Source organism: Stegostoma tigrinum, chromosome 29 (assembly GCF_030684315.1).
Source record: "Stegostoma tigrinum isolate sSteTig4 chromosome 29, sSteTig4.hap1, whole genome shotgun sequence".
Lineage (NCBI taxonomy): Eukaryota > Metazoa > Chordata > Chondrichthyes > Orectolobiformes > Stegostomatidae > Stegostoma > Stegostoma tigrinum.
In genome coordinates this window covers 2641752-2666980 of record NC_081382.1, presented here as the reverse complement: position 1 = coordinate 2666980, position 25229 = coordinate 2641752, and the positions used below count along the sequence as shown (strand labels likewise).

The window sequence follows — 25229 nt, the reverse complement described above, 5'->3', positions numbered from 1 at the left end:
TGCCTGATGCTGGAGCAGAATGACAGCTTTGCTCTCTGTTGTACCTGTGTAATAACTTTCCCCCCCTGCGGCAGTAGACTGCAAGACTGCAGATAGAGGTACAGAGGTGTGGCAACCTGACCCCCATTGGAGCAAAGTGTAAAACTGTTCTCATTTTACCAGAGTGTGATACTACTGCAGTGGCATGACAACACTGCTGTTTTGTGGGAGGGGGATGTAATACTGTCTGCTGGGGTACCAGTGTTCAATATTGTCCCCTGTTGAAGTGTGATATCAACACTGGCCAAGTGCAATGTTGCATCCTGTTATCCAGGAGTACAGTGCTGCCCTCTGTTGTATTTGTGTGTGATATTGCTGCCTGCTGGAGGGGATTCCAACTCTCCGACCTCTTGGTTGACAATAGCACCTCTACCCCATCTTGGAATGGTGTGATAACACTACCCCAGTGTAGGTGCAGAATGCAGTACTGTCCTATGGGATGTGGCAGGTCAGCATTTATTTTGCCCATCCCTAGTGGTGAGCTGCATTCCTGAATGGCTGCAATCCATGTGCTGAAGGTTTACCCACAATGCTGTTCAGGAAGTTCCGGATTGTGACCCAGCGTCAGTGAAGGAACAGCGATGTATCTCCAAGGCAGGATGGTGAGTGACTTGCAGGGAAACTTACAGGTGGTAGTATTCCTATGTGTCTGCTGTCCTTGTCCTTCTAGGTGGGAGTCATTGGGTTGGAAGGTGCTGTCTGAGGATTTTTGCCGTGCATCTTGTAAACAGTACACACTGCTGCTGCAAAACATCAGTGATAGAGGGAGTGGTGGCTTGTAGATGTGGTGTCAATCAAGTGGCTGCTTTGTCCTGGATGACGTCAAGCTTCTTGAGTGATTAGATTAGATTCCCTACAGTGTGGAAACAGGCCCTTCGGCCCAACAAGTCCACACCGCCCCTTGAAGCATCCAACCCAGACCCATTCCCTTATAACCCACACAGCCCTGAACACTATGGGCAATTTAGCATGGCCGATCCAACTAGCCTGCACATCTTTGGACTGTGGGAGGAAGCCGGAGCACCCGAAGGAAACCCACACAGACACGGGGAGAACGTGCAAACTCCACACAGTCGCCTGAGGCTAGAATCGAACCTGGGTCCCTGGAGCTGTGAGGCTGCAGTGCTAACCGCCGAGCCACCATGCCGCCCCAAAATGTTGTTGGGTCTGCACTCCTCCAGGCAAGTGGGGAGTATTCTATCACACGCCTGACTCACCACCTGACTTGGACAGGCTTTTGAGAGTCAGGAGGTGAGTTACTCACCACAATATTCCTAGCATCTGACCTGCTGTTGTAGCTGTTATGATAAGGTGGAGAGCCTAGTTGCGTTTCTGGTCAATGGTAACCTCCCAGGGAGTTTATAGTGGGGGATTCGATGATAATAACCCTATTAAATGTCAAGGGGGCAGTGATTAGATTGGCTGAAGATGGTCATTGCTTGGCATTTGTGTAGTACAAATGTTACTTGCCATTTGTCAGCCTATACCTGCTTATTTTACAAATTTTGCATTTATGGACTGCTTCAGTATGTGACGAGTCATGAATTATGCTGAACATTGTGCAGTCATCCCCACTTCTGACCTCAAGTTGGAGGGAAGATCATTGATGAAGCAGTTGAGACTGATCGGGCCTAGGACACTACCCTGAGGAACTCCTGCAGAGATGCCCTGGAGCTGAAATGACTGACCTCCCACAATCACAACCATCTTCCTATGTAATAAAATGTGAGGCTGGATGAACACAGCAGGCCAAGCAGCATCTCAGGAGCATGAGATGCTGCTTGGCCTGCTGTGTTCATCCAGCCTCACATTTTTTCACCTTCCTATGTGTCAGGTATAACTCCAACCAGCAGAGAGTTTGGATCCATTGTTTCGAGTTTTGTCAGGCCTGCTTGATGCCACACTCAATGAAATACAGTTTTGATGCCTGACCTCACCTCTAGGACTCAGCTGTTTTGTCCTTGTTTGAACAAAAGCTGGGATGAGGTCTGGAGCTGAGTGGCTCTGAGCATTTTATTGCTGATAGGTTGCTGCCTGATATAGCACTATTGATGACTCCTTCTACCACTTTACTGATGGTTGAGAGTAGGCTGATAGGACAGTAATTGGCCAGGCTAGAATTGTCCTGTTTCTTGTTTACAGCTTGAATTTGATGGATTGTTATCACATGTACCAAGGTACAGTGAAAAACATTGTTTTGCATGTTATAAAGAAAATATATCTGGGCAAAATAAAAACCCAATGAACTGCAGATGCTTAAATCATAAACAAAAACAAAATAATTCCCAGCAATTTCTGGTTTTGTTTCAGATTTCCAGCATCTGCAGATCCTTCTTATGGGGATGGGGCACTGTCCCTTGTTGCACTGGAATGTGACACTGCCACCTGTTGGCAATGCTCTCACCCCTGCTGCAGCTGTGGGTCAACACTGCCCCCTGTTGGAACAGATTAACATTTACGAAGTAGAGATAACAAGGTGTGGAGCTGGATGAACACAGCAGGCCAAGCAGCATCAGAGGAGCAGGAAGGCTGACATTTCAGGTCTTGAAGAAGGGTCTAGGAGCTTCCGGCTTAGGAAGCTCCTAGACCCTTCCTCAAGACCTGAAACGTCAGCCTTCCTGCTCCTCTGATGCTGCTTGGCCTGCTGTGTCCATCCAGCTCCACACCTTCTTATCTCAGGTTCTCCAGCGTCTGCAGTTCCTGCTATCTCTGAAAGATTTACAAAGTCCTAGCTTTTCAACACCATATTCTGGACATTACAGAAATGTGTGACAACAGCAAGAAACATGTGCAACAGCAATTTTTTTATGAAGATAGTAGCAATGTAACAATTGTATCTGCTATTATAAAATATAATAAAACACAATAAAGAAAAATAAGGAAAATTTACAACCTTAATTTGCAATTTCATCCTGATATATTCTCTATAGCCACCAACCCTGGCTCAATGGAGAGTGCAGGAGGGCATACCAAGAACAGGAACAAAAACAGAAATTGCTGGAAAACCTCCGTAGGTTTGGCAGCATTTGTGAAGAAAAATCAGAGTTAATGTTTTGGGTCCGGTGACCCTTCCTAAGAACTCTGGACTCGGACCCAAAACGTTAAGTCTGAATTTTTCCTCCACGCATGCTGCTGGACCTGCTGAGCTTTTCTACCAATTTCTGTTTTAGCTCCTGATTACAGCATCTGCATTTCTTTTGGTTTTTAAACCAAGAGCATCAACTGAAAGAGGAGCCAACCTGTCAAAGCTACGATGCAAGACTATCTGCTAGTGTAGAGTAATCTCAGAACGCTTTCTGCCAGAATAGATTAACATCACATCATGTCTGATGGAGGGGAATAACATTCTCACTGTCCCCTGCATAAATGGAGTACGACTTCCTCACTCTCTCCAGCCCCACTGCGCTGCATTAATAACACTGTCCCCTGCTGGACCGGAGTGGAGACACACTGCATTCTGCTGGAGATATGCCCTAATTCTGTACTCCATGCTAGACCGGCCCCTGCTGAAGCACTGTGACAGGCAGGATGCCTGCCTTCAAGGTCTTCCCTGTGACTGTCTCCAGGGTTCCTGCTTCCAGGAGTGTGCCCCTGAGCCCTCCAGCTCCAGCCTGTGCTTGTACAGGTGCCAAGTTATGGCAATGTCAGTGTCTTCAGGTTATTGGGGAAAAAGAGTTTAATCATACAGCTTCTCTTAAAAAGTAAATCTGTACTAAAACCAGTCACTGGTTACTTGCAATTTGCAAATGATAGATGATGTGGGATTATGACATATTCGAAATGGGGAAGAGTAGTAAGGGAATGGAACTCTTTGCCTGCAACGGTAGTAGATTCGCCAACTTTAGGTACATTTAAGTCATCATTGGATAAGCATATGGACGTACATGGAATAGTGTAGGTTAGATGGGCTTGAAATCGGTATGACAGGTTGGCACAACATCAAGGGCCGAAGGGCCTGTACTGTGCTGTAATGTTCTATGTTCTATGTTCTATGACATGGGAGATGTAGGCTGTACTTCAGTACACAAGGGCAATGTGCTCAGGTACAGAATTCAAATAGAGGTGGGCACTGCCCAGAGTTACAATCCAGCACCATGTTCGATAATAATTGCCACAGGAATGTGGGTAAAGGTGGTTCTGTGTTTATCGCAATTGCATTCTGGGAAAGGAGAGGTTTTGCTTATGAACAAGACTGTGTCAATGGGGATCCCCATGGTCTCTGGTCCTCCCCCACCCCCCACCGATTCCAGTCTGTCTGGTTCCAGTTACCCCTGATATCCCTGATCCCCATACTCCATGTTCCCCCAACATGTGTTCCCCTGATCCCTGATCCATGTCCACTGATCCTTCAAACCCCCCCAATCCATGTTCGTCCCAATCCCTGTTCTCCCCAGCCCCCCGATCCCTGTTCTCCTGATTCCCCCGCCCACATTTCCCCTGTTCCTGTTCCCTCTGATCCTGGGATCCCCATGCCGATTCCTGGCCCTGATACCACAGCGAAGCTGATGGGGATCCCTGGGTGTTTCATACTCAGTGCTGCTCTCTGAGTTGTGCACACACCCAGTTTGAAGTGACAATGGAAGATGGGCCTTGTTTACAGAACGTGGCAGATTCTTTTCTTGGGATTTTCTCGATGTTATCCTTGCAGGGAGAGAGTTGATCAGTGTAAACAACCCAGTATCTTTACAGGATTACCCACTTTGTTATTACCACAAAGACTCAGTTCATAATGCTTGTGTGTGAGTGAGAACCAGATTGAGTTAGAGAAAAATAGACATGTTATGTTCCATTGGTAATTAACAGATCAGACAGTGATAGTGCTGAGGGAACACACCCAGGGATGCTCTCTGTCTGCCTGAGGGATTTGACTAATCGGTAATTGTGAATGCTGCAAACCAGTCCTCCCTAAAATGAGGTGAATGTATCACTGAGCCAGGATTAACTTCACAGTGTCAGTGCAAACAGAAAACTGCAGGAATCTGAAGATATTGATATCAGCCTTTGCAAAGGAAGCCTGGAGAGATATTCAGTGGTTTTTGTTGAGATTCATCCCGAGCAGCTCCATGAGGCAGGACTGTGTGCTGTATGGTCTTTTCCCTAGGATGCACACCGAGGCAAACACCACCGCTGCCTGGAGGACCATCAGCTCAGTGAAAGGCACTCTTCGGTCTGCCAGGAATGTGTTGGTCTTCCAGAACAAGGACTTGACCCTGAGCAAGTGTTGCAGATTGGCACATTCCAAAGTCTAGGACTATGTGCTGAGGGACATGAAGCTTGGGGCTGCCAAGGTGCAGTGGGGAAAGACCATTGTCTGAGGTCTTCCTGCCAAAGGACAATGTGGGTCATTTAGTTATTGGACCTCCCGGTGCCTCAAATTATATAAATAAAGTTTTGTATAAGTAAGAAATTTCTTCACTCAGTGGTGAGCTGGCGGAATTCGGTGTCACAGAAAGCAATTGAAGCCAAAACATTGAATTCTTCCAAGATGGAGTTAGACATAGTTCTTGGGGCTAAATGGATCAAAGAGTGTGGGGAGAAAGCAGGAATGAGGGACTGAGCTGGATGACGGATGTGATCTTATTGAATGGCTTGAAGAGATGAATAGCCTTGCCCTTATCCTGAAACACTGACTCCTGGTTCTGGATACCCTGGTCATTAGGATTACCCACCCTGTCAAGAACTCTTAGACTTTTATAGGTTTGTATGCGATTCCCATCATTCTTCTAAACCCCAGTGAATATAATTCTAGAACAACTCAACTTCTCGTCAGATGTCAGTCCTGCTGTCCCAGGAATCTAACTGGAAAGCCTTTGTTGCACTCCCTCTGTAACTGGAGCATTCTTCCTCGGACAAGACCAGTGTGACCACACTATTTCAGGTGTGGTCTCACCAATGCCCTGTACAAGTGCAGCAGGACATCCCAATTCCTGAACTCAAATCCTCTCGTTGTGAACACTAACGTACCATTCGCTCTCTTCACTGGTTGCTGACCCTCGGCGACTGGTGAACAAGGTCACCCAGGTCTCATTGCATCTCCGCCCCCATCACAATCTATTGACATACAGATGATAATTTACTTTCCTGTTTTGGCTAACATAGTGGATAACTTCACATTTGTCCACATTATATTTCATCTGACATGCACTTGCCCACTTGCTCATCCTGTCCAAATCACACCGAACCATCTCGGCATCTTCCTCACCACCAACCTGGCACCTCAGTCAGCTGGCACACATTCCCACCTCCTGCCTCATGATACAATTGCTTTACTCCTGGCCCCAGTCTGAGATCACCTTCACTTGTTTTCAGATCCCTTCAGTTACCTCTCCCCTGCCTATCCCCATTGGCTCAGCTTTCTGGGCCTAAGCAGGACAAGGGCTGGAGCACTAGGCACTCCATACTGCTCAGTGTTTGGGTCAACACAGGGGCCTGCCAGTCACCCTCCACCCTTCCCACTCACCCCCCGCCCCCCACTCATCGGACACTCTCACCCATTCCGCTGCAGCCAGACCTTACAGCACTGCTGCATTGCACACCCTCTGCTTTCAGTGCTGCAGACATTATAATCTCATTGAGACATCACAGTGCAGATAGAGTCCATTCAGGCCATCGAGCGCAAGCAGCAATGCCATTCTTGGGAGGAGGGAATGCATTGCCAAAACTCAGGTTTGAAGAGAGTGCTGTTAATCGAGCTTCGCTGTTCCACAAATGACCATAAAGATGTAAATGTACATTAAACCGGATTAGATACGGAGTAAAGGTCCATCCACGCTGTCCCATTGAACCCTGCTAGGACAGAGACAGCACGGGGTTAGATACAGAGTAAAGATCCCTCTACACTGTTCCCCATCAAACTGTCCCAGGACAGGGACAGCACGGGGTTAGATACAGAGTAAAGCTTCCTCTACACATCTGGATGGCTAAATGAATGGGAAGGTTTTAGAGGGATATGGGCCAAACGCTGGCAAATGGACTAGATCCATTTAGAGTATCTGGTCAGTGTGGACATGTTGGACCGAAAGGTCTGCTTCCGTGCTGCACAGCTCTATGACTCTATGGCTACATAATACCCAACAATTAGCGGGTACTGACTGATATCTACGTCTATGTTTTTATATTTCCCTAACTGGTGCATTCTCCATGGCAACACTTCGACCAATCAAACAGTGCTCTCTCCTCAGGCTGTTGGTTCTCCCCCTGGAACTGATATTGTTGTGGAGTGTCCTGATGAGGGCATGATGAAAAGCTTTGACAAAATGAAAAGCTTTATTAAGCAATGCTCAGTTTCTGTAGGAGTGACTGATGAACTGGTATGTCACTCAGAATGCTAGAATGCTGTCCAAAATCCTGTGTAATACAATCACACAGATGTGAGCTTTCATTAATAAGCTGAATGCTTATAGCCCATTGTATCTGTGTGTTTGACTTGTGGTGTCTGCACAATGTTGTTTTCCAGAGAGCTCCAGCCTGGGCTTTCAGTGCAGATGGAATATCTGGGTCTCCCTTGCAACAATCAGAGAAATAGCCTCGCCCCAAAAGGACGCAATCCCAGCAACAGGACATTCCCTGTTCCACAGTAAGAATTCTCTTTAATTTCAAAAATATACTTTATTCATAAAAATATCTTTATATACGCAGTCACCAAAGCAGTTCAGTTGTGTATGGGAGCGTACGAAGAAACAAACATTGGATTTTGACTCCACCCAGCAAACAAAACAAGGCATTTCTTAATTTTGCATGACTATATTTCCATATATCTGAGTCACTGGGAGGGTCCTATAACTGAATGGATTCACATTGTCCTTTGGCAGGAAGACCTCAGACAGTGGTCTTCCTCCACTGCCCCTTTGCAGCAGCTGCCCCAAGCTTTAGTGTGTCCCTCAGCACATAGTCCTGGGCCTTGGAATGTGCCAGTCTGCAACACTCAGTCGGGGCCAACTCCTTGCTCTGGAAGACCAACAGGTTTTGGGCAGATGAAGGACACAGAGGGGTGTCAAGTGGTTCTAGCTCATGTTGAACCTGCTCTAGTCTGCGATGTTTCCTGTGGGAACTCACTATTAGCCCCGGGGTGTCCTGAGACGTTGGGCGCTGTGTCAGGGCTAATCAAGAAGCTGCAAAAACAAACAAATCGCAGGGACTCAGCGTAAAGTGATGACCAACTCACGCACCACACTGATCTGGAACTTTGCGATTGACTCCTGTCCAACCGAATGTCTGGGTGGAATCTCCAGGCCAGGATTTGTTGCCTCTCTGTGCCAGCCCACTGCCCGTTGTGAGCTAAAAGGGACTTTGCTGTTTTGTCTCTGCTCTATGGCGTGCCCAGATGGAGTTTGATAAAGGTGGATAACTCCTGAAGCCTATCACCGCAGGGACCTTCCTCACCCTGCCTTTGCCCCTCCTTGGCCACTTGCTAACTGAGCTGGAAACAGATCTCCGTGTACTGCTCACACCAGCCTGGCTCCCTCCAGCTCCTTCCCTCACGCTCAGTCCAGCAGGGCAGCAGAATGGAACATTGACACAACATGTTGCCTAGAGACTCCCTAAAGCTCCAGTCAATTCACTTTGAAATATGGTGACAGTTGCTGGGAGACGAAAGACATTGCGACAATCCACAGGAAGGTGACTGTGTCAATTCAACTGGATCGATGATTCTGGGAAACTAGGCGCTGCTTTGGGCCCAGCTCTCACACCGAGAAGCTGGAATCTGAAATACTGCACTCCTCTCTCCGTCCCCACGGCATCTTATTGAGGGAATTCCCCAATCTTCGGATAGCACTGTCATCATCCAGTCAAAGCAGTGGGCACAGGCTGAATCGCAGAATGTCTACAGGAGAGATAGAGGCCATTTGGCCCATTGAGTCCACGCTGACCCTTCAGACAGCATCCCACCCAGATCCAACACCACCCCCCCTCCCACCCTATCCCTGTAACCGTGCATTTCCCAAGGCCGATCCACCCAGTCTACACATCCCTGGATATTATGGAGCAAGTTAGCAGGGCCATTCCACCCTAACCTGCACATCACTGGACGGAATATTTACTGAAATGAAATCAGTCAGCCTCTGGTGTCAGAACGGTGACCGAGTCACAGACTTACAAACAAGCCTGGGCATTTTAATGTGTTACCTCGCGAGAGCTGAACTCTTCAATGCACCAACCCAGCAATATCCATTCAGGGTGGGAAATCTGCTGTCCTTACCCAGTCTGGCCCACATGTGGCTCCAGACACACAGCAATGTGGCTGCCTTCTGAGAGCCAAGTGAAACAGTCAGCATCAATTAGCTGTTACAGGGAGCAGTGCAGAGTGCAAGGCCCGCACCTCCACACCACCTCCGGGTGGGCCTTGTCACTGGCACTCACGTCGAATCGGACAGCAACAACATAAACCGAGGCCTGGTTTAATTCTGACACACAGCCACAAGGCTTAGAAACAGAATACAGTCCCCCATCAAACACTCCCAGGACATGGACAGCACAGGGTTAGATACAGAGTAAAGCTCCCTCTACAGCCAAAGCTACTTACACCAGAAGCACAGAATGGCTCCACGCAGAGAGAGTAAAGCTGGCCCACAGTGGGGAGCCCTCACGCACCCCTCTCCCAAAGCACAGGGGCCCCCTCAGGGACCCGGTCACTGTCAATGTGCCCTCTGAGGTTGAATGCAGAAGTCACATTCAAGCAACAAGGTGTGTTCCGAACACAAAATCTCAGAGCCTCAAGCTGCTACTTGTGTCCCACTCTGTCAAAAACCTTTTCCTGATCAAGGGAGAGAAAGGCAATCCAGAGGCCAGCCCTCTGGGAATAATGTTTTGGACTGAGGGTGTTTGGGGTAGGGCGGCGGGGGGGGGGGGGGGGGGGGGGGGATTCTTGTTGCGGATGGTCTGACCCAGGACAGGTCTGGGTGGATCGCATGGTCCACCATGGTACCAAGGCGAGTTGAAACTGGCCTGGGGAAGATTTTCTAGTCCGTGCTGAGGAGGGAGTCTGGACACCAGTCCTTTAACAAACAGAGATTCCCCATTTTTAGGCAACGAAGCAATGCTGGCCCTGCACCAAGAAAGGGACATCTCTCTGGTCATGATAATTCCACCCGGAATTTATTGGATGTGGGCTCTACACAGGGTCGTTCAAGTCAACCACATTGCTGTGGGTCTGGAGTCACATGTGGGCCAGACCAGAGTATGACAGCAGTTTCCCCACTCTAAAGGAGATGACTGGACCCGTTCGGTTTTAACAGTCACCACGAGACTCGGTTTTAATTCAGTATTTTTGTCGTTTTATTGAATTCGAGTGTCACCATTTTCCCCAAAGAGAGATTTTACTGCAATCTGTCTCCCCCTGTTTAATTTCATGGCATCATTGCGGGAAGAAGGGTGTGAAGTTGTGGGAATCAATTGTCCAGTCAACACCCTGCCCACGGAAATGGAGACAGAGAAGACGAGGAAAGGAGAAGTGGGAGATGCACCAGGTGTAGGTGAGCGAAGGTGAAAATTCAGGAACTCTACCCCTGCCAAGTGGGCACAGTACATCCAATAAGCTGTCACTGTGTGGTCTGTAACAGTTGCTGCACTCCCCTGTTAGTTGCGAATTCCAGAATTGTGCTCCTGTTGTCAGGTTAAAGGATACCAGGACAGTTTGTTAACCTCCAGCAGCTAATGAATGTTGCAGTACCAGGCAATGTGATATCTGTCAGTGCAGGGTTCCTCAGCAATGTGTCCTTTTACGGGCTGTTTAATTGAGATTTTGTGAAGCATGAGCAGTGACAATATGCAGAGATTCAACTCAGAGGAACATGTCTATTCATGGTTCATATTCAGCTCCTGAATCCCAAATAAACTATGCAATATAAATAAAACATGAATGTTTTATCTGCCTGATGCCAAGTTGACATAGCTCCCATTAATCTGCCTGCTGTATCATACTGAGAGGCAACTGCGGCTGATCTGTTTTAACCCTTTGCTTTCAGGTAGACCTGCGGGAAGTTCCAAGGGATACCCCCAGAACCGATCCCGCACACAGCAGCCAATCACAGCTGCTGACCCAATTGAACAATTGCTGCAAACAATCGCAGGGAGAGATCTCAGGAAGTGATCACAGGATCCAACCAACAAGTGGGAACACACGGGTGGATCCGATCGTGATTTTCCAAATCTCCCTGACAACAGGCTGTGCCGTTATGCCATTGGTTAAAAAGGGAGTGTGTGTAATTACAGGCCCAGTCAGCTAAAACCCAGCAATAGGAGTATGATTAGCAAGATGGTGGTGCTGAGGTGGGCAGTGTCCAGGCTCTGACCCAGGGGGGCTGTCCACTCCATCTGTTCTTCAATGTTTCCTTCCTTTTCTGTTCGTGTTTTTTTTGTCTTTTAAAATGTTCTTTAGTTTAGTTTTGTTTGACTTACCTTCTGGAGAGACCTCAGTCCTGGAGGCGCCAGCATTGGGGTGCAGAGTGTGCCTTTGGTGCTGGCGAGCTGGGCTCTGGTGGTGGGCAGTGTGTGGGGAACGTGACAATAAAAACCTAACTAGTTCTAATAATAGGAGGGAGCTCCTGAGGGAGAGTCCTTACAGTGATTTCAAAAGAAACGGATTAACCCTGGAAAATCTATGTGTGATTTGTCAGGGGGGAGTGTCTAACTGAAGGCTCTGATGAGGTCACTGGAAAGTTCTAATGGGCTTTAACAAGGCATTTGACAAGATCTTACACATCAACTAGAACACAAGAAACAGCAGGAGAAGACCGTTCGAGTCCCTCAGACCAATTCCACTTGTTCTGACAATGGCTAATCCTCAACTCAATCCGCTCCCATGTCCCTCAACCCCCTGATAGACCAAGATTCTCTGTGTGCCCCTGTCTTAAATTTACTGAACCATGGGGCATCCCCAACCCCCTGGGATGGACAATCACAAAGATTCACAATCCTCCATGAGTCCGAAACGCTCGCCCCCAACTTCTGAGGCTGCTCTCTCCTCGCCCCTCGCCTCCCCCAGCCCGAGCAAAACCACCTCTCGGTGCCAACCCTGCCAAAGCCCATCAGGTGCAAAATGGCAGACTGAGCAACAAAATCAGAGGCTTATCTGGGGCAAAGGGGTGAGGTAGATGTGAAACTGCCTCCATGGCCAAGGAGGAAGAGCCGTGTGTCATGTTTGCGTTGAGAAGCAGTAGATGTTGAACACAGCAGGCCAAACAGCATCTTAGGAGCAGGAAAACTGACATATTGGGCCTAGACCCTTCATCAGAAGGCACATAGCTCTTTGAAAGTTGCATCACAGGCAGACAGGGTGGTCCAGAAGGCATTTAACACACTTGCTTTCATTGCTCAGATCATAGAGTATAGGAGTTGGGATGTCATGTTGAGGTTGTACAGTATGTTGATGAGGCCATTTTTGGGATTCTGTGTCTGATTGCCCTGATATAAGAAAGATAGAGGGTCTGGAGGAGGCTTATCAGGATGTTGTGGGAAGGGAGGGTTTGAGTTATAAAGCGAGGCTGGATAAGCTGGCACCTTCTCCCCGGGAGCATAGGAGGTTGAAGAGGTATAACCTTATAGAATAATAGAGATGTATAGCATGGAAACACACCCTTTGGTTCAACTTGTACATGCTGACCAGATATCCTAAGCGAATGCAGTCCCGTTGGCCAGCATTTAGCCCACATCCCTCTAAAGCCTTTCTGTTCATATAAACATCCAGACGCCTTTTAAATGTTGTAACTGTACCAGCCTCCACCACCTCCTCCGGCAGCTCATTCCATACATGCACCACCCTCTGCGTGAAAAAGTTGGAGTTTTAAGCCTCTTAAGTCTTTCCCCTCTCACCTTAAACATATACCCTCTAGTTTTGGACTCCCCCACCCTGTACATGTTTATAGAATCATGAGGGGTATGTATAGGGTGAATAGCCAAGGTCTTTTCCCCAGGGTGGGGGAGTCCAAAACCAGAGGGCAGAGGTTTAAGGTGAGAGGGGAAAGATTTAGAAAGAGTTAAAAATTTTCATGCAGAGGGTGGTTGGTGTGTGAAACGAAGGAGGAAGGAGGGATAGGGTAAAAGGGGGTACAGTTACAACATTGAAATGACATTGGACAGGTACATGAATAGGAAAGGTTTAGAGGGATATGGGCCAAATGCAGGCAAAGGGGTCTGGTTCAGTTTAGGAAACTTGGTTGGCATGGACGAGTTGGGCCAAAGGGTCCGTTTCTGTGCTGTGTGGATCCATGAATAGCCTAGTCCTGTTCTTGTGTCCCTAACAGATCACAACTGTTTTGTGTTCAGGCCTCAAATGGCTCAAGCTCCAAGAATCTCCTTTGAAGAGGTGTGCATGCTGGAATGGATAGAGATAGAGGAAGCTGATGTGCTGAAAATTTTGTCAAACATTAAGATTGACAAGTCGCCAGGCCCGGACCAGATTTGTCCTCGGCTGCTTTGGGAAGCGAGAAATGCAATTGCTTCGCCACTTGCGAAGATCTTTGCATCCTCGCTCTCCACTGGAGTCGTACCTGAGGACTGGAGAGAGGCAAATGTAATTCCTCTCTTCAAGAAAGGAAATAGGGAAATCCCCGGCAATTATAGACCAGTAAGTCTCACGTCTGTCATCTGCAAGGTGTTAGAAAGGATTCTGAGGGATAAGATTTATGACCATCTGGAAGAGCATGGCTCGATCAAATACAGTCAACACGGCTTTGTGAGGGGTAGGTCATGCCTCACAAACCTTGGAGTTTTTTGAGGATGTGACTAGAAAAGTTGATGAGGGTCGAGCTGTGGATGTGGTGTAAATGGACTTCAGTAAGGCATTTGATAAGGTTCCCCATGGTAGGCTCATTTAGAAGGTCAGGAGGAATGGGATACAGGGGGACTTAGCTGCCTGGATACAGAATTGGCTGGCCAACAGAAGGCAGCGAGTGGTAGTAGAAGGAAAATATTCTGCCTGGAAGTCAGTGGTGAGTGGGGTTCCACAGGGCTCTGTCCTTGGGCCTCTACTGTTTGTAATTTTTATTAATGACTTGGATGAGGGGATTGAAGGATGGGTCAGCAAGTTTGCAGACGACACGTAGGTCGGAGGTGTCATTGACAGTATAGAGGGCTGTTGTAGGCTGCAGCGGGACATTGACAGGATGCAGAGATGGGCTGAGAGGTGGCAGATGGAGTTCAACCTGGATAAATGCGAGGTGATGCATTTTGGAAGGTCGTATTTGAAAGCTGAGTACAGGATTAAGGATAGGATTCTTGGCAGTGTGGAGGAACAGAGGGATCTTGGTGTGCAGATACATAGATCCCTTAAAATGGCCAACCAAGTGGACAGGGTTGTTAAGAAAGCATATGGTGTTTTGGTTTTCATTAACAGGGGGATTGAGTTTAAGAGTCATGAGATCTTGCTGCAGCTCTATAAAACTTTGGTTAGACCGCACTTGGAATACTGCATCCAGTTCTGGTCGCCCTGTTATAGGAAAGATGTGGATGCTTCGGAGAGGGTTCAGAGGAGGTTTACCAGGATGCTGCCTGGACTGGAGGGCTTATCTTATGAAGAGAGGTTGACTGAGCTCGGTCTCTTTTCATTGGAGAAAGAGGAGACCTAATTGAGGTATACAAGATAATGAGAGGCATAGATAGAGTTGATAGCCAGAGACTATTTCCCAGGGCAGAAATGGCTAGCATGAGGGGTCATAATTTTAAGCTGGTTGGAGGAAAGTATAGAGGGGATGTCAGAGGCGGGTTCTTTACACAGAGAGTTGTGAGAGCATGGAATGCGTTGCCAGCAGCAGTTGTGGAAGCAAGGTCATTGGGGTCATTTAAGAGACTGCTGGACATGCATATGGTCACAGAAATTTGAGGGCGCATACATGAGGATCAATGGTCGACACAACATCGTGGGCTGAAGGGCCTGTTCTGTGCTGTACTGTTCTATGTTCTATGTTCTATGATGTTCCCATATCTTGGAAGGAGTTGACTGGACCCGGAAAAATCACAGGAAGTGATAATAGAGAACCTGAAGAGAAAGCCGGCAAAAACATAGTGGATGAAGGCCTTTGAGGCAAGTTAGTAATTAAACATTAAGAGGATGAGGCCTGAAGAGAAGCCTCCACAATAACAGCTGAAGGACTTTGAGGTGAGCCCTGTCTGTCATCGAAGGACAGGGGACAACCCACTGGGACAGCGCCCCTATGAATACTTACAGCACTGCACAGTCAGAGACTCAAACAATATCTCAGCTGAGTAATGAATTTCATCCTACACACCCAGGAACATTCTAGAAGGGGCTGTATGGGCCATTGTCAGGAAGGGGAGGTTGAACCCCTCTGATAATTAAAGTTGAAGCACAAGCCCCCAGTCAGTTCTGGTGGGTGTAGAGATTCCCTGCTAATAATTAAACCGAAACACCCACAGAAGCTCACCTCACCTAATGTGTTAAACTGGTACGGAGAAGGGGAAGTTAAATAAAAGAAAATCCCTGATATTCACTTTATAAGTAACAAGTAACAATTTATTCATTCGACCCAAACAGTGAACAAATTAATAGAATTTCAAACAAACTGAACAATTCTCTCTTAACTTTAATTGTTCCCTTACTGAACTAAATTCTACTAGTACGCTGTTCCAATAAACCCAAGTCATAAGAAAATAAATTGCAAATTAGTCTTTCAAAGCCTACACACCTTTCTTCTACTGATCCAGCTGTCAGGGATGTTTTCCCTGTGTTGCCCCATAGTTAGAGGAGATGTGATACATTTTATGGGTGGATGGTGTTTTCTTAGACAGCTTGTCAATTTTGTGTGCAAGCTCAATGCTCATTTCTCAGACACCAGTTCACTCTCTCACCGATTTTCAAAAACCCTCTCCTTATATAACTTGGATGACATATCAATTGTCATACCATAGCATTGGTCTGAGTTGTCAAAATCGTTAGATTTAAATTCAATTGGCTTTCAATCTAAGTGTTTGGTTTAAATTAATTGGCTGATTCCAGTTAGTTAAAATACCAAAACGTGCCTCAGGTTTCCAATCACACAGCCAATTGATACGTATTTCCATTTCAGGACTAGTTATACATTTTCAGCTGCGTACACATTTTTTTTCTGTGTAAATCTCAAAGCTTAGAGAAGCACTTTACCTCTTAAAGGGACCACACACTCTTCCCCCCCTATCATTTTCACGAACAAATTCTAGCTTCCTGCCTTCCAATTCATCATTACCCTGTACAACTTGGTAACATCATACAAGGTCTGAACAGGGGTCAGACACTTCAAGCCAATCAGGTGCATAACTGAAAGAGCAGTAAGATGACTAGGGCAGAGATAATGGGAACTGCAGATGCTGGAGAATCCGAGCTAACAAAGTGTGGAGCTGGATGAACACAACAGGCCAAGCAGCATCTCAGGAGCACAAAAGTTGATGTTTCGGGCCTAGACCTGTCATCAGAAAAACAAGATCTCTAGGGTACCTTCTTTTCCGAGCACTGTAACAGTGTCTCTCATTCATCAATGCTGCCTTTCCTTATCCCCCATCTTTCATGGGCACCTTCAACCCCAGAATAATAACCATCCAATTCCCATCTTGACCATGCTCCCCAATCCTGCCATTTCATCTGATCACCCACACGATAAATTGTTCCAGTACCTTCCTGACATTATAACCGCACGCTGGTTATAAAGGTACTTTTAATCCAAGCCTAACTTTGGACCTCGTCCTGTTTTTTCCAACCTCCTTTACCCTCTCTGTTACTGCCTCCTAATCCCAGCTCATCTTTCCATGTTAGAATCCCTCCAATCAAAATCACTTCCCTCTGATCTCTCCTGAAGATGCTTGGTACATTTTTTTTGTATAATGCTCCTGTGAAACCCTTTGAGGCCTTTAATTATGTTCAAGGCGTTATTGTAATGGAGGTTGTTGTTGCATTATTTCTCAGTCCTCTCTGTGTCTTATCCTTATGGAGCCATAGAGTCACACAGTGCAGAAATAGACCCTTAGGATTGTGTCTGATGCATGGCCGGAGGAGTTCAAGCCCTCTCTCACAATCTCAGAATAAGCTGTGTGTGAGGAGATTGCTCCCAGCTCTGATCAAGTGTAACCTGTTCATTTGGAATGGGTCCCTGCCTAGGAGCTGGCTCCAATATCCCAGACTCTTAACATATCTCCAACCTGTGCCCTGAACACCCTCACTAACTCCAGGTAAGCATGCAGATCCTAAAACAATCACAGCATTCGGTTAAATCCAGAGGTTATTACAAAAGTAAAATACTGCAGGTACAGAGATAATGGGAACTTGCAGATGCTGGAGAATCCAAGATAATAAAATGTGAGGCTGGATGAACACAGCAGGCCAAGCAGCATCTTAGGAGCACAAAAGCTGACGTTTCGGGCCTAGACCCTTCATCAGAGAGGGGGATGGGGTGAGGGTTCTGGAATGAATAGGGAGAGAGGGGGAGGCGGACCGAAGATGGAGAGAAAAGAAGATAGGTGGAGAGAGTATAGGTGGGGAGGTAGGGAGGGGATAGGTCAGTCCAGGGAAGACGGACAGGTCAAGGAGGTGGGATGAGGATAGTAGGTAGATGGGGGTGCGGCTTGGGTGGGAGGAAGGGATGGGTGAGAGGAAGAACAGGTTAGGGAGGCAGAGACAGGTTGGACTGGTTTTGGGATGCAGTGGGTGGAGGGGAAGAGCTGGGCTGGTTGTGTGGTGCAGTGGGGGGAGGGGACGAACTGGGCTGGCTTAGAGATGCGGTGGGGGAAGGGGAGATTTTGAAACTGGTGAAGTCCACATTGATACCATTAGGCTGCAGGGTTCCCAAGCGGAATAGGAGTTGCTGTTCCTGCAACCTTCGGGTGGCATCATTGTGGCACTGCAGGAGGCCCATGATGGACATGTCATCTAAAGAATGGGAGGGGTAGTGGAAATGGTTTGCGACTGGGAGGTGCAGTTGTTTGTTGCGAACTGAGCGGAGGTGTTCTGCAAAGCAGTCCCCAAGCCTCCGCTTGGTTTCCCCAATGTAGAGGAAGCCACACCGGGTACAGTGGATGCAGTATACCACATTGGCAGATGTGCAGGTGAACCTCTGCTTAATGTGGAATGTCATCTTGGGGCCTGCGGTAGGGGTGAGGGAGGAGGTGTGGGGGCAAGTGTAGCATTTCCTGCGGCTGCAGGGGAAGGTGCCGGGTGTGGTGGGGTTGGAGGGCAGTGTGGAGCGAACAAGGGAGTCACGGAGAGAGTGGTCTCTCCGGAAAGCAGACAGGGTTGGGGATGGAAAAATGTCTTGGGTGGTGGGGTCGGATTGTAAATGGCGGAAGTGTCGGAGGATGATGCGTTGTATCCGGAGGTTGGTAGGGTAGTGTGTGAGAACGAGGGGGATCCTCTTTGGGTGGTTGTGGCGGGGGCGGGGTGTGAGGGATGTGTTGCGGGAAATATGGGAGACGCGGTCAAGGGCGTTCTCGATCACTGTGGTGGGAAAGTTGCGGTCCTTGAAGAACTTGGACATCTGGGATGTGCGGGAGTGGAATGTCTTATCGTGGGAGCAGATGCGGCGGAGGCGGAGGAATTGGGAATAGGGGATGGAATTTTTGCAGGAGGGTGGGTGGGAGGAGGTGTATTCTAGGTAGCTGTGGGAGTCGGTGGGCTTGAAATGGACATCAGTTACAAGCTGGTTGCCTGAGATGGAGACTGAGAGGTCCAGGAAGGTGAGGGATGTGCTGGAGATGGCCCAGGTGAACTGAAGGTTGGGGTGGAAGGTGTTGGTGAAGTGGATGAACTGTTCGAGCTCCTCTGGGGAGCAAGAGGCGGTGCCGATACAGTCATCAATGTACCGGAGGAAGAGGTGGGGTTTGGGGCCTGTGTAGGTGTGGAAGAGGGACTGTTCCACGTAACCTACTGCAGGTACAGGAGTTCTGAAGAGTCATACTAGACTCAAGATGAAAGTTCTGTTCCTCTCTTCAGACATGCTGCCAGACCTGTTGGGCTTCTCCTGCATTCTCTGTGTTCATTCCAGAGACTGATCACCTGTGAGGCGCAGCCTTAGAACGACTTCCTGAAAAACTGACACTCTTCCTTTCCCAGTGTGCCGACCTCCGGCCCCTCTGTTCTCACATGTGGATGAGAATCACAGAATCCTTATGACCATTCAGCCCATTGTGCCTGTTCCAGCTCAATTATCTGGTGCCATTCTCCTACCCTTTCCCCATTTACCTGTACACTCAGTGACTCACTCACATACACACACATTCATACACACACATGCACACACACACTGTCTCACACACGTACACAAACACACACCCTCTCACACTCATTCACACTCTCATACTCACACACACAAAGACTCAGACACAGGCATACAGACACACAGACACAGACAGACACAGACACACACATGCATGCACACACAGATACACACGCAGACACACTCATACACAAACACTCACACAAACACAGGCACACACACAGACACACACAAACAAGGTGATGCATTTTGGAAGGTCGAACTTGAAAGCTGAGTACAGGATTAAGGATAGGATTCTTGGCAGTGTGGAGGAACAGAGGGATCTTGGTGTGCAGATACATAGATCCCTTAAAATGGCCACCCAAGTGGACAGGGTTGTTAAGAAAGCATATGGTGTTTTGGCTTTCGTTAACAGGGGGATTGAGTTTAAGAGTCGTGAGATCTTGTTGCAGCTCTATAAAACTTTGGTTAGACCGCACTTGGAATACTGCGTCCAGTTCTGGGTGCCCTATTATAGGAAAGATGTGGATGCTTTGGAGAGGGTTCAGAGGAGGTTTACCAGGATGCTGCCTGGACTGGAGGGCTTATCTTATGAAGAGAGGTTGACTGAGCTCGGTCTCTTTTCATTGGAGAAAAGGAGGAGGAGAGGGGACCTAATTGAGGTATACATGATAACAAGAGGCATAGATAGAGTTGATACCAGAGACTATTTCCCAGGGCAGAAATGGCTAGCACGAGGGGTCATAGTTTTAAGCTGGTTGGAGGAAAGTATAGAGGGGATGTCAGAGGCGGGTTCTTTACACAGAAAGTTGTGAGAACATGGAATGCGTTGCCAGCAGCAGTTGTGGAAGCAAGGTCATTGGGGTCATTTAAGAGACTGCTGGACATGCATATGGTCACAGAAATTTGATGGTGCATACATGAGGATCAATGGTTGACACAACATCGTGGGCTGAAGGGCCTGTTCTGTGCTGTACTGTTCTATGTTCTATGTCTACAAACAGACAATCACAGGTGCACACACAGACACAAACATAGAGACACAGGCACAAACATAGAAACATACAGACACACAGATACACAAAAGCTCACAGACACACACACAGACACAAGCACAGAGACGCACACACACTGAAACACACCCAGACAGACAGACACACACACACACACTCACAGACACAAGCACAGAGACGCACACTCACAGATACACACATACGCACAAACAGACACAGTTACACACACAGACATACACATACAGACATACACAGAAAGACACACCCTCTCACATGCACAAACAAATTGCATTTTATATCTCCACAATAAATAAAAGAAGCCAATGCATGATGATGGCCTCAGAGGTCTCCCTGGGTGCTGTAACAATTCAGTGATACTGGAATTGAGGTGGAATAGTACCAGGGGTTTCAGGCACGGCTAGAGTCCCCTGAGAAGATGTAAACAGGTTGATGCTCACCCCTGCAGCCCCTTTCCCCAAGCATCCCCCCTCAACCCCATCCCTGGTAAGCCCAGTCTGTGGTGTGTCTGTGTGTGAGTGCTGAGAGGGTCAACTCATTGCAAAAATCCCACAGCTAAGCGAGTTAAATTACGACTGTACGGTTCCCAGGCTCAGCTTGAGTTCCTTTGAATATAAAAGGCTAAGGGCTGACCTAACCAAGATGATTCAGTTGATTCAAAGATTTGTTTGAGCAAACAAACAGAAAGCATTTCTTTTGGTGGAACATTATGTCCCGGTCCAGCTCATTCAGGGAGAATGTGAGGAAGCTCTCTTCACACAAAGGACAGTAGAAAACGAATGCAATATTAAAGTGGGCGGGTTTGCTAAAACTGTACAGCCAGACCGCAGCTGGAATACTGTGACCAGTTTTGATCCCCTTATCTAAGGAATGAAATGATAATGTGGAGATCCCGATGTTGGACCGTGGTGCACAAGGTCAAAAATCACACAGCACCAGGTTATAGTCCCCTCGTATGTTTCGCTAAGTTTGCCTGTCATTTTTCTCAGCTCCAACAAGTGCAGGCCCAAGCTATTCAGCCTCTCCTCAATAAGACAGTCTCTCCATATCTGAGATCAGCCTAGTGAACCTTCTCCGAACTGTCTCCAACACCATCATTTCATTCAACAGCTTTACTTGAATGTGCAAGCTTTTGGAGCTCAGCTCCTTCCTCAGGTGTGGTGTGAGCTGGAGCCGCAACACGCCTGGCGCTGTGAGGCAGCAGTGCTAACCACTTAGCCACCGTGCCGACCCATGATCCAACTCTGTGACAGAACAGCTGGATGGCCCGAATGTCCCCTCTTGTATCGTGTCTCAGGATCCTGAGTGTCTGTGCCCCATCTGGGTACCACAGGGGTAGGGGATGTGCCATAAAGGATGTGGTGGGCACCATGAGCCGGGGAAATGACACTGCCTGATTGCTGACTGCCCTGAGCTGGGAGCATTCCCCATTCAGCCTCCTGCCAGGCTGCTGGATTCCTGAATACCCATTCACAGGACATTGAATCTGTATGAACAATGAAGGCAGTGTCAACAAATGAAAGGACCTCACGGCCTGGGAGGAAACATAAAAAAACAGCATTTTGAATAGAATATGTTCAATTAATGAATTCTTTGATCAGAGGCCGAGTCAGTCAATGGTTTGTGTGAGTCACAGGCAGAAGGGATTGTGGCAATTCTGCTCTGCATGGTCTGGTGGGCCCCACATAATGCAGCCACACAGTGTCTCAGGGAGCACACAACTGCAGGTTAAATGTCATGACCTTTGCTCCTTATTGATGGAGACAAGTTATAGACTGTGGTTTAAGCTGTTCTCTAGCTGCTATATAAAACAGACAACATCAGATTGCTCACAGGAATGGCGTGAGCTCACATTCTGAGCATTTTCTTTCTCTTTGACAGAAGAATCAGAAATCTCAGGCATAACTCCACGCTTTCGGTTCAGGCGCGCAACATTCCTACCTCAAATGTGGTCCTTCACTAATCTGCCCACCCAAACAACATTGTACCTCAAACTGAATCTTCCAGGCACCTTCTGTGGGTGTTGAGAAAGAACTTGCTCATGTATTTGAGAGTCAAACCCATTGACTGTGGGCCTGGAGTCACATGTAGGACAGACCGTGTTAAGAGGCAGATTTCCTTCACTAAAGGACATTCAGGAACCAGCTGTTTTTATTTATGCCAATTGACAGCAAAGCAGCTTTTGTATTTCAAATTTTTAATAATTCAAATCTCACCAACAGCTGTGGGGCTGGTGATGGGGGTGGTAGGGGTGATGATGGGGGGGTGGTGATGGGGGTGGTGGGGGTGATGATGGAGGGGTGGTGATGGGGATGGTGGGGGTGATGATGGGGATGGGTGGCTTGTTGGGGGTGGGGATGGGGGTGGTTGGGGGGGGGTGCATTTGGTCGTTTTTGGGGCCGGGTGGGTGGGTTGGTGATGGTTGGGGGGGAAGTTGGTTGTGTTCTGGATTAATAGTCCACTAACTAGTTACTTTAATCAACCCCCTGTTTGGACATGGAGCACACACGGGCCTTGAGCCCAGATCTCCTAGCCCAGAGGCAGGACGTTGCCACAGTGGCATACAGCCCTCCATGTCAATGTGTCTCTCTCACTGTGGTTGGCTACCTTGTGTTAATGAAATGCTAACTGTCTCTAATCATATTCATGTGGTGAGCACTACTGAGTGTTTACCTGGGACTGTTATAACGCACACAGAATGAAAGTGTAGCACTGGCTCTGGAGGAGCCTGAGTGTAATGTGTACCTCTATAAGGGATGTACAATTGGTTCCAGTTATATCCCTCAACACTGGCTCACTGGAATATAGCTCAGTAACAGGGGATAAAGGTGAGGGCTGGTTGTAAAAACAAAAATCTATCAGATACGAGACAATAAACTTCATGGCCAAAGTGGAATATGGCAGAAAGCAAGTGTGAATGGCTGGTGTTGTTTCGTGGGTGTTTTTGGAGTCTGTATGTAGAATGAAGTGAAGACATGAACACAGGTTACTAACCCTAACAACATTGCTGTTTTTCTGAACTTTTTTAATATTCCAAAAATATATGTTGCTCATAAAAAAACTTTCTATACCTAGACAGTCACTAGATCAGTTTGATTCTGTACAGCTTTTTTACTTATGTAGAACAAACAAACCAAAGGCATTTTTCACTAAGACAAGACTATATGTACATAGATTTGAGGCATCGGAAGGGTCCAATATCTGAGCAGACCCACATTGTCCTTTGGCAGAAAGACCTCAGACTGTGGCCTTTCCCCCACTACACCTTTGCAACATCTACCCCAAGCTTTAGTGCGTCCCTCAGCACATAGCCCCGCACCTTGGAATGTGCCAGTCTGCAGCACTCAGTCAGAGCAAATTCCTTGTTCTGGAAGACCAACAAGGTTGAGGAAGACCAAACAGCGCCTTTCGCTGAGTTGATGGCCCTCCATGCACTGTTGATATTTGTCTCACTGTGTGTCCCCGGTAACAGACCATAGAGCACAGAGTCTGTGTTGCTTTGTTGCTGTTTTACTGAACAAATCAATCGTCCTGAATGGCTTTCCAAAATCAGAGATACCTCCCCCTTGGTCCTGGCTGGTTTTGTATCCTGGGCAGTTCTATCAGAGTCTGCTAGAGCCTGAACTGTTCAGTGAGGTTAATGTGACTGCAAATGGCTCTCCCATACCCATCCTCTTAAGAGCTAAGTCCTCAATGCGGCCTGATCACAAATGGCTCTTTCTCCTGGCTCTTATGCCGAGCCATCATTCACCTTGTCTGTTGTATTCAGCTATGTGGGAGCTGGTCAGCCAGGATCTGCTGTACGATAGAATGTTTCTGGCAGGTACTATGCGTGAATCCTTGGGGAAAAGTATCATCATCCCTCCTCTACAAACACAAGGGGGACAGGGAGGAAATTAGAAATTAGTGCCCAATTTCATTGCTAAAGGCAGACGACAAAATCCTGTCAAAGGTCAACCGGGTCAGGTCTGCTCTGGGATTGGAGATCCACCCCGACCAAACCTGTGCTGCACTGGGCAGGGTGATCTCTGAGAGCCTCGTGATCATCAGGGATATGTTCGCCTATGTGCGGGACAGGGGTGTGAATGCCTGCCTCATCAGCCTGGGCCTGGTGATGGCCTTTGACAGGATATTGCACACCCACACGGGGGGACATGCCTCCATAATGGGCTTTGGGGAATGAGTACATAACTGGAACCACCTGCACTACACCAACATCCTTAGTATCAATGGGTGGGAATCAGAAAGCTTCCCAACTGGATCCAAAGTCAGGCAGGGCTGCGGCGCTCTCCTACCTTGTTTGTGTGTTGTATTGAGCCTCTTACTGAGTCCATCAGGAAGGATTTGAGCCTGTGGGGGGGTGGCAGGAGGTGACTATCCCAGGCAGCAGAGACCCTGCAGTTCAAGGCCTCCCTGCACACGGATGACGTCACAGTTTCCTGCTCGGATCCAGTCAGTTTGCAGGCTCATGAGCATCTGCGACCGGCTCAAACTGGCCTCGGAAGCCAAGGGGCCAACTGATCCTTCATCCCCCTCACCATCAGGACAGATTACCTGAAGGTGCTGGGAATATGGTTCGGAGGGGCTGGGGTGTGTGCAAATCTTGGGGAGGAGCATATTGCCAAGGTGAGGCAGAGACTGGGCTTTTGGGAACACCACTCCCTCTCCATTGCAGGTAAAAACCTGGTCATCAGGTGTGAGCCTATCTCTCTCTCTCTCTCTCTCTCTTTCTATCTCTCTCTCTCTCTGTTGTTGTATGTGACGCAGGTCTGGCCCATTCCCCGAACCTGCACTGCTGCAGTCACCTGAGCCATCTTCCTCTTCATGTGGGGGTCCGGGGGGGCCATGTTTATAGGGACACCACGTACAAACCTATGGATAAGGGGGTGAGGACGTACCAAACACCACCCTCATCCAGATGACCACCTTTGTGTGAGGCTATATCAAGCTGTGTGTAGACCCTCAG

General features: G+C 47.9%; 1 long non-coding RNA gene across 1 annotated transcript in view; it reads left to right on the top strand.

Moving 5' to 3' along the window:
- The first annotated feature begins 511 nt into the window (after window positions 1–511).
- The window catches only part of LOC125465390 (uncharacterized), a 55775-nt gene continuing 31057 nt past the window's right edge, over window positions 512–25229 (top strand). The window contains exon 1 of the long non-coding RNA XR_007250232.2: window positions 512–641. This is a non-coding gene — a long non-coding RNA (uncharacterized LOC125465390). The remainder of the gene's footprint in view (window positions 642–25229) is intronic.